Source organism: Acipenser ruthenus, chromosome 12 (assembly GCF_902713425.1).
Source record: "Acipenser ruthenus chromosome 12, fAciRut3.2 maternal haplotype, whole genome shotgun sequence".
NCBI classification, from domain to species: Eukaryota; Metazoa; Chordata; class Actinopteri; order Acipenseriformes; family Acipenseridae; genus Acipenser; species Acipenser ruthenus.
In genome coordinates this window covers 18,037,470-18,053,839 of record NC_081200.1, presented here as the reverse complement: position 1 = coordinate 18,053,839, position 16,370 = coordinate 18,037,470, and positions in this window count along the sequence as shown.

The window sequence follows — 16,370 nt, the reverse complement described above, 5'->3', positions numbered from 1 at the left end:
TTGTTATAACGAGGGTGTACTGTAACCCCCCAAACACTAGTTTTAAAACCAGGGTTTTGAGGATCCATGACCTGTCTGTAGAACCTAGTAAGGGTATGGGGAATAGCCCACACTGCTGTATTGCAAAATGTCCTTGACAGATGCACCCTGGAATAAAGCCCACGAAGTTGCCATGCCCTTGGAAGAATGGGCAGTGAGTTTTCTGGAGGGGACAGGTTGGCCAGATTATAAGCAGTCCTGACTGTGTCTGCTATCTATTTGGACAGCCTCTGCTTAGACAGGGCTTGACCATGAGCAGACAAAAACATTGTTCGGACTGCCTCCAACTTTTCATCCTGTCAACGTGGTACGCCAGGGCCCGTACTGGGCAGAGCATATGGAGCTGTGGTGGAAGTAAGCCTCCAATTCCACAGACTGGTTGATATAGAATGCCGAGATTGTCTTCAGCAAAAGGCAGGATTGTAACCTTTGTCCTGGCCTCTGTAAAAATTAAGCAGGCTTTCGCTATGGAGTATGTCTGCATCTCACTCACCCACTTTGTGAAGGTGACAGCAAGCAAACAGTCATTTGAGCGATAAATATTTCAGCTCAACTGAATGCATGGGCTCGAATGGAAGCTTCAAGAGTGCATTGAGCACCACGTTTAACCTCCAGCGATGAACAATGTTCATATGTGTCTGAAGCCACCGAACCCCTTTCAAAAATTGCCCCGCCAGGAAGCTGAGCTCCTGGGGAGACCAAGTCAATTTTGACACAGCAAGCCGAATTTGCTTGACTCAGTAGGTCACAGTCTTCACGGCTGACTGCTCAGGAGCTGCCTCAGGTTTAAAAGCAGAGTCTCATGGGCCAGTAAGGGGCTACTAGGAACACCTTGGCCCGATCCTGCCGGATTTTCTTCAGACACAGCGGGAGCAAGGCAAGCGGTGGATAGGCATATAACAGTTGCCTCGACCACTGGTGTGCCAAGGCATCTACCACCAGCGATCCCCGCCTCCTATTATGGAGAGCCAGAGGAGGCAGTGGGTCGATTCCTGGGAGGCAAAGATATCTATCTGCTCTCCCAAACCTCTCCCAAATGAGGCTCACCACCTTGGGATTAGCCTCCACTCTGGGGTGCTAGGGAAGAGCAGGTCTGCCACTCAGTTTATCACCCCGGGCAGATGTACTGCCCACAGTAAGGAGGTTCTCGTGTGCCCAGAACAAAAGCTTGCGGGCCATGCGATGGAGACTGGCGAAATCAGGCCGCCCTGGTGATTGATGTAAGCCACCACTGTTGTGTTATCTGTACGGACAAGCACATGTCTCCCTCGAACCTTTTGCAAAAAAATACTGCAAGACTAGGTAAACTACCTGCAGCTCCAAAACATGTATGTGGAGACCCTGCTGTGGGAGGGATTGCAAGCAACCACAACCGAAGCAGCCTCTTGGTCCTGCGCAGCACTACTGAACCCAGCAGCTGCTCTCACTACACGTGTGCCACAGCACGCATTGCAGACAAGCCTGTGCTTAGTACTGAATTTACAGAAAAATACAATGAGAAAAGAAAGTATTTCTCTTCTACAAAATACAGTAATAACAATTGCTTTATTATACAAACCGTCTCGTAATTTTGGCCAAAACAAGAATAAAATAACTCTAGCCGGAGCTATTGCAGCCTGTGGAGAGAGCACAAAATCAGCCGACTTATGCTGCTTGATCCCTGGGAAGGGGTAACTCAAGCCGCTGGCTTCACGTGGGGCAAAAGGCCGTAGTGGAATGTAACAAACAGGCTCTAGTGCACCATATACGCTAACTATTTTTAGCTTTGATAAAGAATATTCAGGTTTTGGGTCTTTAGGTAAACACCCGTTAGGTAATAGTTACATTTCGTACTTGAAAGGGAACCGCACACCTAGCAATGCTTATAACTTGTATTCAGCCAATCACCCCTCTACAACACCTGCCTCCCAATTGCTTCACAGTCAAGAAGGAACCAGGCAGTTACCCTACCAACAATTAAGAAAAACACTTTCTTAAAATACAAAAATAAATAAATAAATTAAAAAAATTGCTCAGTAAAAATTACGTAATATAAAAACAAATGAAATGCGACATTAAAAATCTTTTTGGGGCATTGTGGCAGGCTGGCTTGCAGTGGTGAGGTGTGGTGACGTCACGGACCAGGAAGTAACTGAGCCAAAACAGTGGATGGGCGGGTGAAGCTGAATGCAACGGCACTCAGCGTGTTTAATAAATCAAATAAACAAAACAAAAGATTTAAACAAAACAACAAAACAGAAAACAAAAAGGCGTGATGGCCAAACAAACAGAAACAAGTATATTTTTAAATATAGCAATTGCTTTTTTATATTCTCCTCGCTCTCCCGTACTCTCTACACTCAACAACCAACCCCGCAGCACGGACAGCTGCAGGTTCTTATACTCTGGCCGAGGGGTTAACTAGCTGTTAATTATCTTATTACCCCTCGGCCACAGTCTGCACGCGTTTGGTAAGGATGTGTGACTGTCAGCTAGTTAAATAATCAGTAGCTGATCAGTTACGCATCCTCACGGTTTTAAATTATAAATAATAAGAAATACGCGGCGCTGTTATCCGCGCCGCAAACAATAATACAAATAATAATAAATAGGGGAGGGACACTCCGCCACACATGCCCCCCCTTGTGCGCAGCACACATGGCCTTTTCGGCCACCTCCCCCTAGTCCCCAAAGTCCCGGCTAGCAGTCCCGGCCCAGCAACGGGCCAAAGGTGGCGGCCACGGTGGGATGTCCTCCTCCCACCCAAACAGCCTTAGCGTTCCGATGGCCCGCGCACAGGCGGGCTCCTCTGGCCAAAAAATTTTGGGGGTGGTCTCCAGACCTGCCCCACCCCCTTCTTCATGGCCGGCAGCTCCCCTCCATGGGGCTCCGGCCACCCTTTCTCCTGCAGCGAAATTACTGCGGGAGGAGTTGATCTCCTGACCTCCCCCCCTTTCTTCATGGCTGGCAGCTGCCCTTCATGGGGCTCCAGCCACAGTATTTCCGGCCACAAAAGTGCGGCTGGGGGAGCTGGTCTTCTGACCTCCCCCCCATTCTTCGTGGCCAGCAGCTGCCCTTCATGGGGCTCCAGTCACAGTATTTCCTGCCGCGAAAATGCGGCTGGGGAAGCTGGTCTCCTGACCCCCACCCCCTTCTTCGTGGCCGGCAGCTCCCATTCATGGGGTTCCAGCCACAGGTGACAGCAGCAGCAGCGGACCCTCGGGAGGCGAACTCGGGAGGGGAGCCCCTGGCCATGGAGGCGGCAGCGGGAGCTCCACTTCTCCCTCGTAAACTTTAACTGGTGGCTCTCCAGGTGATGCAGAGCAACAGGCAGCCCCGGGAGATGCGGAGCAGGCATCCTTGGGTGGTGCGAAGCAGGCATCCTTGGGCGGTGCGAGCCAGGGCAGGAGCAGTCCTTCCCATGATGGTGGATGTGGAACCAGCAGGCATTCACCCTCTGCTGGTGGAGGTGGGAGGGGCAAGCAGTCCTCCCACGGCGGCTGAGGCGGAACCAGCAGGCATTCACCCTCTGCTGGTGGAGGTGACTGAGGCAGAGGCAGCTCCCGCTGCTCTGCTCCTGGTGGTGGAGGTGGCGGAGGCAGAGGCAGAGGCAGCTCCCGCTTCTCTGCACCTGGTGGTGGAAGTGGTGGAGGAGGTGGAGGCAGAGGCGGCTCCCGCTGCTCTGCTCCTGGAGGCCTAGGTTCTGGACCTATGGGCTCCCCCTTCTGGGCACTGGATGCACGGGTTCCCCCTTTCTGGGCGCTGGATGCACGGGCTCCCCCTCTTCGTATTGCGTGGGGCATATGGCCAACGTGTGCCCATATGCCCCACAGCCAGGGTATAACTCCGCCACGAGGTTTATAACACAAACCTCCCAGCCATCATCCCCGACCTCCTCCTGCTGTTGCTGCTGCAGTTGCTGTTGCTGCTGCAGCTTACCTCTCCCCCTTCTGGGCTGTGGACGCACCGACTCCCCCCTCTTGGGCTGTGGACGTTCGGGCTGCTCCCACTCAGGCGCTGGAGCCTGCTTCTTTGCCGCCTTGGCACCACCACTCCTTCCCTTCTTCGGGACCAGCAGTTCCACCTCCTGCTATGGAGGGGTTGGTCGGGTGCTTTGTGCCCAACCTTGCCGACGGCAAAGCACCACTCCTCCCCTTTGAGGCAGGTTTCCTGATCCCTCTGCAGCGATGGTACGGCCTTCAGGTGGATCCACTCCTCCGCGGTCTCCACCTCACCTCGATCGAAGGCCTGCACAAAGAGGGGGTCTTCATATGGGCACACATCAGGGAGGTGCTCATACTCCAGGCAGGCAAGGCACCATGTAGCCCCTCCTTCCTTCAACTCCCTCTGATGCTCATGCCACCTCTCCATGTAGGCATCCACTTTATCCATTTTTTTTATTTTTTCTCCAAACACAAACACTTATTCGAAAAAAAAAAAAACTAACAAAAAAAACGACCTTTTCTTTCCTGGTCCGGCTCCTGGAGGCGTTGTTTATCTCACTTCTGACACCATATGTGGCAGGCTGGCTTGCAGTGGTGAGGTGTGGTGACGTCACGGACCAGGAAGTAACTGAGCCAAAACAGTGGATGGGCGGGTGAAGCTGAATGCAACGGCACTCAGCGTGTTTAATAAATCAAATAAACAAAACAAAAGATTTAAACAAAACAAAACAGAAAACAAAAAGGTGCGATGGCCAAACAAATAAACAAGTATATTTTTAAATATAGCAATTGTTTTTTATATTCTCCTCGCTCTCTCTCCGCTCTCCCGTACTCTCTACACTCAACAACCAACCCCGCAGCACGGACAGCTGCAGGTTCTTATACTCTGGCCGAGGGGTTAACTAGCTGTTAATTATCTTATTACCCCTCGGCCACAGTCTGCACGCTTTTGGTAAGGATGCGTGACTTTCAGCTAGTTAAATAATCAGTAGCTGATCAGCCACACATCCTCACGGTTTTAAATTATAAATAATAAGAAATACGCTGCGCTGTTATCCGCGCCGCAAACAATAATACAAATAATAATAAATAGGGGCGGGACACTCCGCCACAGGCATAAATTTGTAAAAAACATTAATCTCGGGGGTTGCATTAGTCCGACCACCTGTCTTGTTCATTTAAATCCTCGGCTGATGCCTCAGAATTCAAGCTAACAAGACCGGAGGAATCACTAATGCATCCTCCTCGAACCCTATATTAGTATAGAGATAGTGGTCTAAGTAAATGGGATGCTGCAATTGTCCCTACAGGCACAAGTCAATGTATGTATACTGCTACATTGTTTGTCATAATCTCCACTTTATTAGCCTGTTACTGGGAGTTTCTGTGGCTCCACTGATTTTCAATGAAAACCTGCCTGTCTGTTTTTAAACACTGCAATAGCTGTGTCATGTAAAAGACCATACTGAACATATTAATAGGTTTAAACCCCCAGCAAGGATATTTCATTTGGTTATAGACTTTTAAAAACATGACAGGTCCATCTGGTTCCCATACTGAACTGAATGACTATCCATACTAACCCCAGCCCCTCTCATACATGCCCCAGACAGTCCATGCTAATACAAACTCAAGCAAGGTCATAAAAGCTATAGTAAAGCAAGAAGTAGGCAATGGTGATGAGAAGGATAAATGCACGCCTTGCACAAAAATGCCAGGCTTGAGCTTGAATGGAGCAAGGGATGCACTGTCCACAAAAGAAATCTGTAAGATTTGAACACAGGAAAAAATGCCAGGGAAGCATCGAATCATTTCTTATCCTTGTAACATTTGTGATAGTTTTTGCTTTAAACTTGCCTAGCGCCTGCCCTCTCAGTGTCTTCAGCAGTACATACTTAATTTGGAGTAAGTGTAAGCTCTTTTGTGGTGAGCTAATAACAGGTTTTTAATAACTGTGTTTTCCCACATTTTTAATTATATTACATTAGTAAGATACATTTAATGTCTTAACCAATCTGAACACAAAACACAAACCAGCTTTAAGTTTTATGAACTCTTGAGATGCTGACACACAACACACAATCTGAACAAGCACAAAAAAAATCTATGCAAACTAGCTGGCTAACTAAATTGCATGAAAATCAGCTTTAAGTAGTTTTAGCCACCTCAGAAAAGTTTTAGCCACCCCAGGATCTTTCTTTTAAGCTGTATCTTATCAATAATATTGTGTTGTACTTTTCTCCCATTCTTGTGTATGTAAACATTACACCCATATTCAATATTTCTATTCTTTTTATCTAGTTATATATTTATTCATTGTTTTATTACCGTATTGTGATGTGAGTTTTTTTTTTTCCACGCTGTAACTGAAACATTCAAATTTAACCTCTCTGTTAGTGTTGACATATTGCTGTAAAATCTGCACAGAAAATTAAAATGAATATTGGAAACTCCCCGTCTCCCCTTTGCCTCAGGACAGATATTTTTCTTTTATTTGTAACTTTACAACACTTGTTTTCTTATCTCTTATGAAACAGTTGAATGTTCAGGAATTGTGAAGGGGTCTTGCAGGAATCCCAGCAGGATCTTTACTCCAGTCCTGCAGGAATCACAGCAGGACCTGCAGGAATCACAGCGGGATCTTTACTCCAGTCCTGCAGGAATCACAGCAGGACCTGCAGGAATCACAGTGGGATCTTTACTCCAGTCCTGCAGGAATCACAGCGGGACCTTTACTCCAGTCCTGAGGGATTATAGCAGCAATGCAGGAACTGCAATTGTATCCTCATGCAAATCCTGCAGGAATTGAGACAAAGCACACCAATTGTGTATTAGTATCCTATTTTGGCCCATGGGGTATACTTTCGATATACAGTGTATAAAGAAAGTTGGCATGTCAACATTGCAGCTGCCTCGCCATGATTTAATTATTTTTCACTTCATGTAGAAATTAAACAAAAAGTGATTTACTTTGTTTAGGAATAAAAAAAACAATTGACTCTTATTTTAAATGATGTATTTAACATTTAATCATAATGTGATGTGATTTCATTTTCTTTTCATTTACTAGCAAAAAAGTGTTACTAAGGTCGTCTCAAATATCCTTTAATTGGGACAGATGCTTATGGAGTAATGGTTAGGGCTCTGGACTCTTGTGGGTTCAATCCCAGGTGGGGGACACTGCTGCTGTACCCTTGAGCAAGGTACTTTACCTAGATTGCTCCAGTAAAAACCCAACTGTAATTGTATGTAAAAGTAACGTGATATCTTGTAACAATTGTAATTTGTAATTGTAATTAGGGCATCTGCTAAGAAATAAGTAAGAAGAAGAATTTCTACTTGTCCCAATAAAGCGGCGCCGACTGTATTTTTATTTTTATTTTATTATTTATTTTAAATTTTTTTATTTTATCCAATTTGTTCAGATTTGTTCCCATATTCCCACCATGTTGAAGTCTCACTGTACATTGTCATATTTGAGCTGGCCATGCTACAATAAATCTTAGAAACAATAAATAATGTATTTTTTACAAAAAGTGCCTCCTCTTTTTGTGGTATTTGTTTTCTGTACTATTTAACTTTTTTTTTTTTAAGGAAACCCAATGTGTGCACGTTCATTTCATGTATGACATGTACCTGTATCCTTTATAGTTAAAGAGTTATAGGCACAAATCTAACAGTAAAAAAAAACAAAAAAAAAAAAAAAAAACCAACAGGCAAAAATAGCCTGGACCCTTTATTCCCAACCTGAGAATATATTATCACTGGAACAATCCATTAGTATACTATATTCTGGACACATAATTGGAACGTGCCATGAGACAATAATGTACACTTTAGTCTGGACGATATTATGAGAAAAAACATGTGATCTGTTAAAAGGGGAAGCGGTCATCTCTATTTGTACATTGTTCATTTGTAAACGTTTGGAAATTAGCCAGCAATATAATCTAGATGTATTACATATAAATTAACCTTGTGATAGTACACTAAAAGTGTACTTAAACTACATATATGAAGTATATGAAAAATGCACTTTTAGTATACTTTCAGTACAAGTATACTTGTAATGGACTTCAAGTACATAAAGTATACTAAAAGTTAGCTTTTTTGACCCATTGTTGTATATTCCAAGTATACTTTAAATAAACTTACAGTATACTGGCATCTGGACTTCAAGTACAATATATATTAGTATTGTAAATTGAACCCTTACGTTGACATCGAATATCTTGCAAATTCCCTCACAGTAACAGTTTAAGGAACAATAAGTCATTTTTTTTTTATAGCGCATGGTATAAAAAACTCATTCAAACAAATCCTGATGTTTTAAGACACGTTTGATAAATACATTGGCATTTAAATATAGCACTCTCCAATTTTAATATTCCTGCTGTCACTAGCCTTTGCCTTGTATTGTGTAAAATCTGACACATGTCCAGTGTAAACATAAAGGTACAATTAAGAAAGAAAGAAAGAAAGAAAAAATTCAACCCCACTGTCCAAAGGAGAAAAAAAAAAAAAAAAACAAGGTTTGAAAACATTAACATTATGTCCTATATCACATGGAAATAATTTCTTATTTTTCTTCAAATTTGCAGTTGGTTTCAATTTATGAATTACGTGACCCAGCTTCTGCTAGCCTTTCAGTGTGCCGCGACTGCAGAGATGCATTTCAATTTTTGCAGCAAAAATTGACTTTGCATAGGCACTTAGATTTGCATTATCTTCAGTGAAAAGTGACAACTATATCGTCACTTTTCCAGACAGTACATTAGAGGTAACCTACCCTTTTCTGCAACTTAACTTTTGCGTCATACTTGTATGTATAATATCTCTTCATACATGTATGTGGATTTATTACACTATGTAACACAATTTTTGTTCCTGGGTAGTAAGTGTTATTTCCTAATTGCTTATGCCTCAAAAGTATAGAAAATGGCTATTATTTCCCACAAACTTTGCTTTTGTGACCAGGACAGTGATATTTTGAGATTTACCTATTTCCAATGAGAAAACGGGCGAATGTGTGTCTTTTCATTCACAAAGTCAGAAAAAAACATATGAATCCAAATTAACATGTATTTATACTAAAGTAATACAAAAATGACTACAAAAGATTTAGAAGTGAGTAGTTTTTCGAGATTTACGATTATACTGTAAATCACTTTCACGAATCAGCCCCCAAATGTAGTCTCCCTTGGTAGCGGCGTTCAAAGTCCAGTATATCCTGGTGGAAGCGCTCGCTTTGCTCCTCCAAGTACGTTCCCATGTTCTCCGTGAATTTATCAATAAGAGGATCAAGGATTTGGACTTTGAGGAACATCCTACAGCCCATTGTGCCGTAGTTCTTCACCAGAGTCTCAACCAGCTCCACAGAGTTTTCGGCCTTGTGATTGCCCAGGAAGCCCCGAACCACTGCGACAAAGCTGTTCCAAGCCGCTTTCTCCTTACTAGTGAGCTTCTTGGGGAATTCATTGCACTCCAGGATCTTCTTTCTCTGTGGTCCAACGAAGACACCGGCTTTGACCTTTGCCTCAGACAGCTTAGGGAAGTAGTCTTGAAGGTACTTGAAGGCTGCCGACTCCTTATCTAGAGCTCTGACAAATTGTTTCATAAGGCCCAATTTGATGTGCAGTGGTGGCATCAGCAACTTCCGGGGGTCCACCAGTGGCTCCCACTTGACGACGTTCCTCCCCACAGGAGAACTCGGTCCGCTGTGGCCAGTCCTGCCTGTGGTAGTGCGCCTTGGTGTCCCTGCTGTCCCAAAGGCAAAGATAGCAGGGAAACTTGGTAAAACCGCCTTGGAGACCCATCAGGAATGCCACCATTTTGAAGTCTCCTATGACCTCCCAGCCATACTCATCGTACGTCCAGCAAGGTCTTGATGCTGTTGTAATCCTCTTTGAGGTGCACCGAGTGAGCCAGGGGAAGAGACGGGTACTTGTTACCATTATGGAGCAGCACGGCTTTTGAGGCTCCTGGATGAGCTGTCAATGAAGAGGCGCCACTCATTCTGGTTACAGACGATTCCGATTGCCTCGAACAGACTGGTCACATTGTGGCAGATGCAGAGCCCATCTTGCCGGGTGAAGAAGCTGGAAAAAGGTTGCTGACGCTTCCTCCGATCTGCGACTTGCACACTTTCATCCAACAAGTTCCACTGCTTGAGTCTAGACGTCAAAAGCTCGGCATTGGACTTGGTGAGACCAAGATCTCTAATCAAGTCGTTGAGGTCTTTTTGGTTGGAGTAGTATGGGTTTCTCTCCTCAGCTCCACCTCTGAAATTGTCATCTGGATCTACAACGTCTTCCTCGCTCTCTGACTTGCTGCTCTCTTCTAAAGACGGCTGCTCTCTCTCCGGAGGAGTGGGTACGGGGAGCTCATGGCAGTGTGGCACCGGGGCGATGGATGAAGGAAGGTCCGGATACGTGATAGCAGGTGCATTCTTGCCAGTCCGACGTTTGGAAGGGTCCACCATGCAGAAGTAGCAGTTGCTTGAGTGGTCAGTGGGTTCCCGCCAAATTCTTGGGATAGCGAACTTCATGGCTCTCTTTTCCCCTCTGTACCATCCTACAAAAATACATTTATTTCACCCATGACTAATGTGTAAGAGATTCTCGCAACATTTTTCATATATGATATATTTTTTCAATAACATTGAAAATTGTAAAACGTTTTAAAATTAAAAACTTTGACAATTTTAAAAATTAACAAATTTTATAATATAAAATTCCGAGCAACAATTGTCCATCTTACCTGTCAATTTTTTTTCAGTGCTCGCAGGTGAAATGAGGTGCCCGGGGTTTGTCTTGATCCCCGACAGGCATGCCGAAATATGCCTTGTAGGCCTCACACATCTTAGCAGATGTTTCCACGGAGTACTTTTTCGCTCGTCTTGATAAATTGGCTGCAGACATAGCAAAATGCGTCTGCTGGATGCTTGCAGCCTCTTGATGCCATCTCAGAAAAATGCAGATATGTATCCACTTAGGCAGCTGGAACTAAACTGAACTGGTGGGCTTAAGGCCCCTGTATTTATACTACTATTTATATTACTGGAAAGTTCTAGAAGTTACTCCAAGTTTACTCAGCACTGAATCTATCTGCAATGTTCTGGAAAATAGGTAAATTTCAAAATATCACTGTCCTGGTCACAAAAGCAAAGTTTGTGGGGAATAATAGCCATTTTCTATACTTTTGAGGCATAAGCAATTAGGAAATAACACTTACTACCCAGGAACAAAAAAAATATATATTTGTTACACGGTGTTATTAATGGACTTATTGCCCACATCGCAACTAAGATATGTCGAATATCTCTTTCATACATGTATAGGCCTAATCAATCTACATACTACATCACAAACTAAAATGTGTCACATACTGGAGTGCTCACAGAAGCGTTTCGCTCACGTGGATTCGCTTACAGTACATTAATAAGGCCCTACCTATTTCACGACCATGAAAAACGTGACACTGACCGTGAAATTCATTCTTCACCGTGAAAACTGTCTATTTTGTGTACTTTTACCCTGCACAATCCAATTAAATTGTGTGTCAGTCCAGTTCAAGAAAACTGGACAGGTTTTATTGATTGACACTTAACAGCAGCCTATAACTACTCTGGGCTCTCTCACTGATTGGTAGATATGGGCATCCGGGGCGGCGTTAGTATCCTAGGAGATCTTACAATTTGCGAGTGTCCAAAATAAAAAAAATGTGGGGGTCTCTCGGCAAGCACCACTCCATCCTCCATTTATAAGAATACTGAGATCTCGCTGAGGCTCTAGCATTCTGTAGTGTGGCTATAATGGAGTCCGAGAGTCCGAGGGCACTCAGACGATCCCGTTCAGGGGCCAGACCCACAGCTGGACTGACCCGGGGTCCGGGGTACCACAGATGGCCCTGAGCCTGCCTGAGAAGGTCCCCGCATAGCAGGATCCGCCCCGGCTGTCCTCGATTGAGCTGGCTCAGAGTGGCGCAACAAGGAGGACCCTCGTGCCCTCGTTCTGTACCTTCTCCAAGAAGGACGGGATCAGCGCTGGGGGGGGGGGAGGCACACAGCAAGCCCTGAGGCCAGCTGTGGGCTAGGGCATCAATTCCCAGAGGGCCCCCGACCTCTCTGAATCGAGAACCACAGAGGGCAATGTGTGGACTCCTCCGAGGGAAACAGGTCAACTGTCGCGCTGCCGAACCTGTGCCAAATCATGGCTACCACCTGGGGATGTAGGCGCCACTTGGCGTCCCGAGGAGCCCCCCTCGACAGCAGGTCTTCTGCGTGGTTCGAAACCCCCGGCAGGTGGACTACCCTGAGGGACAGAAAAGGCGCTTGTGCCCAGGTGAGCAACTGGAACGCCACTTGGTGCAACCCCGGGGACCGTAGCCCCCCCCGGCGATTGACATATGCCACGACAATGGTATTGTCCGTGTGCACTAGTACATGCTTGCCATGCAGCACCGATTGAAAATGGTGCAGGGCCAGGTGCACTGCCCTCAGTTCCAGTGCATTGATGTGGGCAAACTGCCACCTGCCAGTCCAAACCACACGGATCCCCCTGCTGTTCCAAACCGTGGTCAGCACCTCTCTCCGGTCAATTACACCCATAGTTACTCCTTCGCTGAGGTGGCAAGGATTTTTCCACCAACTCAGGGCATGCCATCATGATTGAGACCCCTTCAGCTGGCAGTGTCTGTCTCGTGCACTTGGAGAAACTCCTGGGAACAAGAGACAGACTAATGGCAGAGCACAGAACTCATACACGCTGCCCCGAAAGGTGGTACTTTCTGTGGCCAGTATGTATCTGGACGTGGAAGTACGTGTCCCGGAGGTCCACGGTCGCAAACCAGTCACCCAGCCGTACGGACTGGAGAATGTGATGGGTAGTTAACATCTTGAACAACTTCTTCTTCTTCACAAATATGTTCAGGCCTCTGAGATCGAAAATGGGACGGAGCCTGCCATCCCACTTTAATACCAGAAAATACCTTGAGTAAAAACCTGTTGACATGGGGGTTCTATAAGGCGAATTGCACGCTTTGTGAGTAAAGCATCCAATTCTTGCGTGAGGACAGAGGCCTGTGCGGGGTCGGACACCAAAGTGTTCACGAGCCCCTGGAAGGGAGGAGGTCCGACTTGAAACTGGAGTGAGTAGTAGTCGGAGTGGACGGTTGCAAGCACCCACGCATCGATGGTGCATTGCCTCCACGCTAGAAGGTGGTGCTTGCTGAACGGGTGCAGGGCCTGAGGCCAGAGCCCGTCAGAGTTGCTGCTGTTTTTGCTGAGCCTGCTGGACAGGAGTCCCCCAAGGGTCTTGAGTCCTCTCCTGTTCTCTCTCTACACCTGCTCCACGGTCTCTGGTATTTATTTTCACTAGTCCTGATGCTAATTGACTGACCAAAGCAGCGCAACTGGCAAGCAGGCACCAGCCTTCAAAAGGCTGATTGAAAACAATAGACTGTCAGTCATTCACTCAGACAGAGAGTAGAGACTAATCCGATTACAGCTAAACACATTGCGGACTGGTACATAAAAATAATAAAAGTAGAATATATCATTCTGTATAATCAAAATACAATTGTTTTCTGTGTGGCCGGCAATGTGACTGCTCCCGGGGCTTTTAGGTATAATGTAATGCTTTATGAGAATATTTAATACATACGGACAGAAAGGTACATGAACGCGCAGCCCCATATGTGTTACACGACTGGAGAAAATTACATTTAAAAAACAAAAACGGCCAAAATGACTGACACAGGGCTTCTAGTGCTAAATATGTGCTCAGGTCATGCGATACAAAAAAGTCATTTCCCAACTCAAAATGGTTGACATTTCGAGATTGAAAGGGAACAGTGTCTTTACAATCAGAGAACTCACCGGTGCATGCAGCATGGCATAAAAGATAAATGTTAAAAACATTTGAGATAGATTACATTTTTTTTATCTTTGTTTAATTGTTCTTACTCATGTAACATTAATAGTGAAAAAGGCTACCATGTATCTGCAATCAAAAATATAAAATTAACTAAAAACAATTAATTGATGTTTTTGATGAATTGATTGGTGTTTTTGAATGGAACTCTTCCTTTATATACACACATATATATAGGGAACTTACAATATACTGTACAATTCCATGATTTCCATTACACGAGAGTAGATTTTAAAACTTCATGCTGATTTGAACTCGGCTCTCGCCAAGATAAGCGCCAACTAAGACGTAGCTTTACAGTAAACTAACGTGATCCATATGTGTCTCCATCCATTTGCGCTTCCTTCCATATGATGATGTAGATATTCTTCTGTCTGGTGTTGTTGGCTGAAGTGTAATGCTGGCTCCAGGGATCAGCTTATTGCCTCCCTAGCGCATCAGCACACACAACGGCTGCGATGCTGGCTCCGGGGATCAACCACAGTGCGGTCTCCCCAGCACATCAGCATGACAACGGTCTGGATTGAGCTAAGTAGGGTACATCTCTGGGGTCTTCAAGTGGGCACCTTCCATCCTCAGTGTTTCGTCGACTAGCCCACGACACCTCAAGAGGGCTCGACAGTGATTCTGGCGTCCCAGCATCAACCCCCTCTGTCCCCCACTCAACTCAGCCCAGCTTACTTACCCGTAGATCAGCGTTTCTTTCTATTGTGCTTGAGATCCCCAGCCAGAATCTTTCCGTCTCAACCACAGCCAGTTGCTGCTCCTCTCTGCTGCTTCAGATAAGTTCTTCACTGTGCGACGCAACTCTTGCCACAGAATCTGACGTCTCTGAGGAACAAATCCTCGACAACCCACCTCCAGTAAATAAATAAAAATCATTTTAAATGTTGGAATCTGTTAAATTATATATAATTCCCCCCCCCCCCCCCTCCCTTGACAAGGGCTGGTTATGCAGTATCTCCCTAGAAAAAGTGCACAGTTGCATTTAATGCACCTGTAGAGCAACTGATGGCCTGAAAAACCAGGCTGTCTTGGAGGTTAAACTTCCAAAATTTTTCTTATATGGATTTATTTTATCACCTTCCTTGCTAGATTAGGATTACGGTTGGGAACCACTAGTCTATAGATATGAAAAGAAATTAAAAGTTAACCAGTTCAATTTTTAAAAACTATGACTACAGGTAACCAGGGTCTGAGGCAGATAGGCAAGTCCCTGCTTCAAGTAATTTTAAATTAACTACATTCAGTAACATTGTAAGGTGGTGTTTGAATTAGGCGAGGTAGTGTGCGATTAGTACCAGGTGAGTGTGGTTAAATTGAATAGAAGTTGATTTGCTATTTGATTGGTTTCCACACAGTTTAGCCGTTCTTTTCCCACCCAGCTGTTATATTAATCAGGCAGGCTATTTCCACGCCAGCACGAAGCGCCAGCTAACACAAGCGCCTCAACAAAAGAGCTGGGAGTCTAGCGAGGGGAGACCTGCACTGAGACGCTGTTCGAATAGATCCGAACCTAACAGCGCTCTGGAAGAAGCCATCTACTAGGTCAGGTCTGTACCCTCCACCCCACTGCTCCCACTGTGCCTATTTGTCTCGACTGTCTCTCACATCCCTGTTCTGTCCTCTCGTCCTCTGCCCTCTCTCTGCCGCTGCTCCTCCAACCCCTCTAACCTCATCCCTCTGCCTCTCCCCCTCTCCCGCACACTCTCTGGTGCACTCTGGAACTGTCACTCTTCTGCTAACAAAGCTGACTTCATCTCTGCCTTTGCCTCCCACCTCTCTCTCGATTTCCTTGCTCTCACTGAAACCTGGCTGTCCCCTGATAACACTAACTCCTGCCGCCCTGTCCTCTCTCTACGTCCTGTCCCATACCCTGCGTCTCACTGGATGGGGAAGTGGGACTGGTCTTCTCCTCTCTCCCTCCTTACTCTTTTCTGTCCCTTCCGACCTCTCCTCACGCTCTGTTAATACCTTTGAATTTCATGCTGTCCAACTAACCTCTCCCTGTGAACTCCTGCTAATTGTACTGTACCGTCCCCCTGGACCTCTCGCTAACTTTCTAGATGAACTCGACTATCTACTCTTCTCCCTCCCCTCTCTGTCTGCCCCAACTGTCCTTTTAGGTGACTTCAATGTCGATCTCTCCAACCCCAGCCACTCTGCCGGATTCCTCCCTCTCCTTCGACTTCTGTCTCTCTCCATCCCCCCCCCAATCCACAAAGCTGGCCGTCAACTGGACCTCACCTTCTCCAGGGCCTGCTGCCTCTCCACCCTCTGTCACCCCCCTGGACCTCTATGATCACTATTTCATCTCTTTCTCTGTCTCTCCTCTCTCTCTCCCTGCTCCTCCTACCCCCACTGTCACCTCTCGCCGTAACCTCCGCTCTCTCTCCCCCCTTCTGTCCTTCTCACAACTCTGTAGACTCTGCTACCTCCACCCTCTTCTCCTCCCTCGACTCCCTCTGTCCCCTCA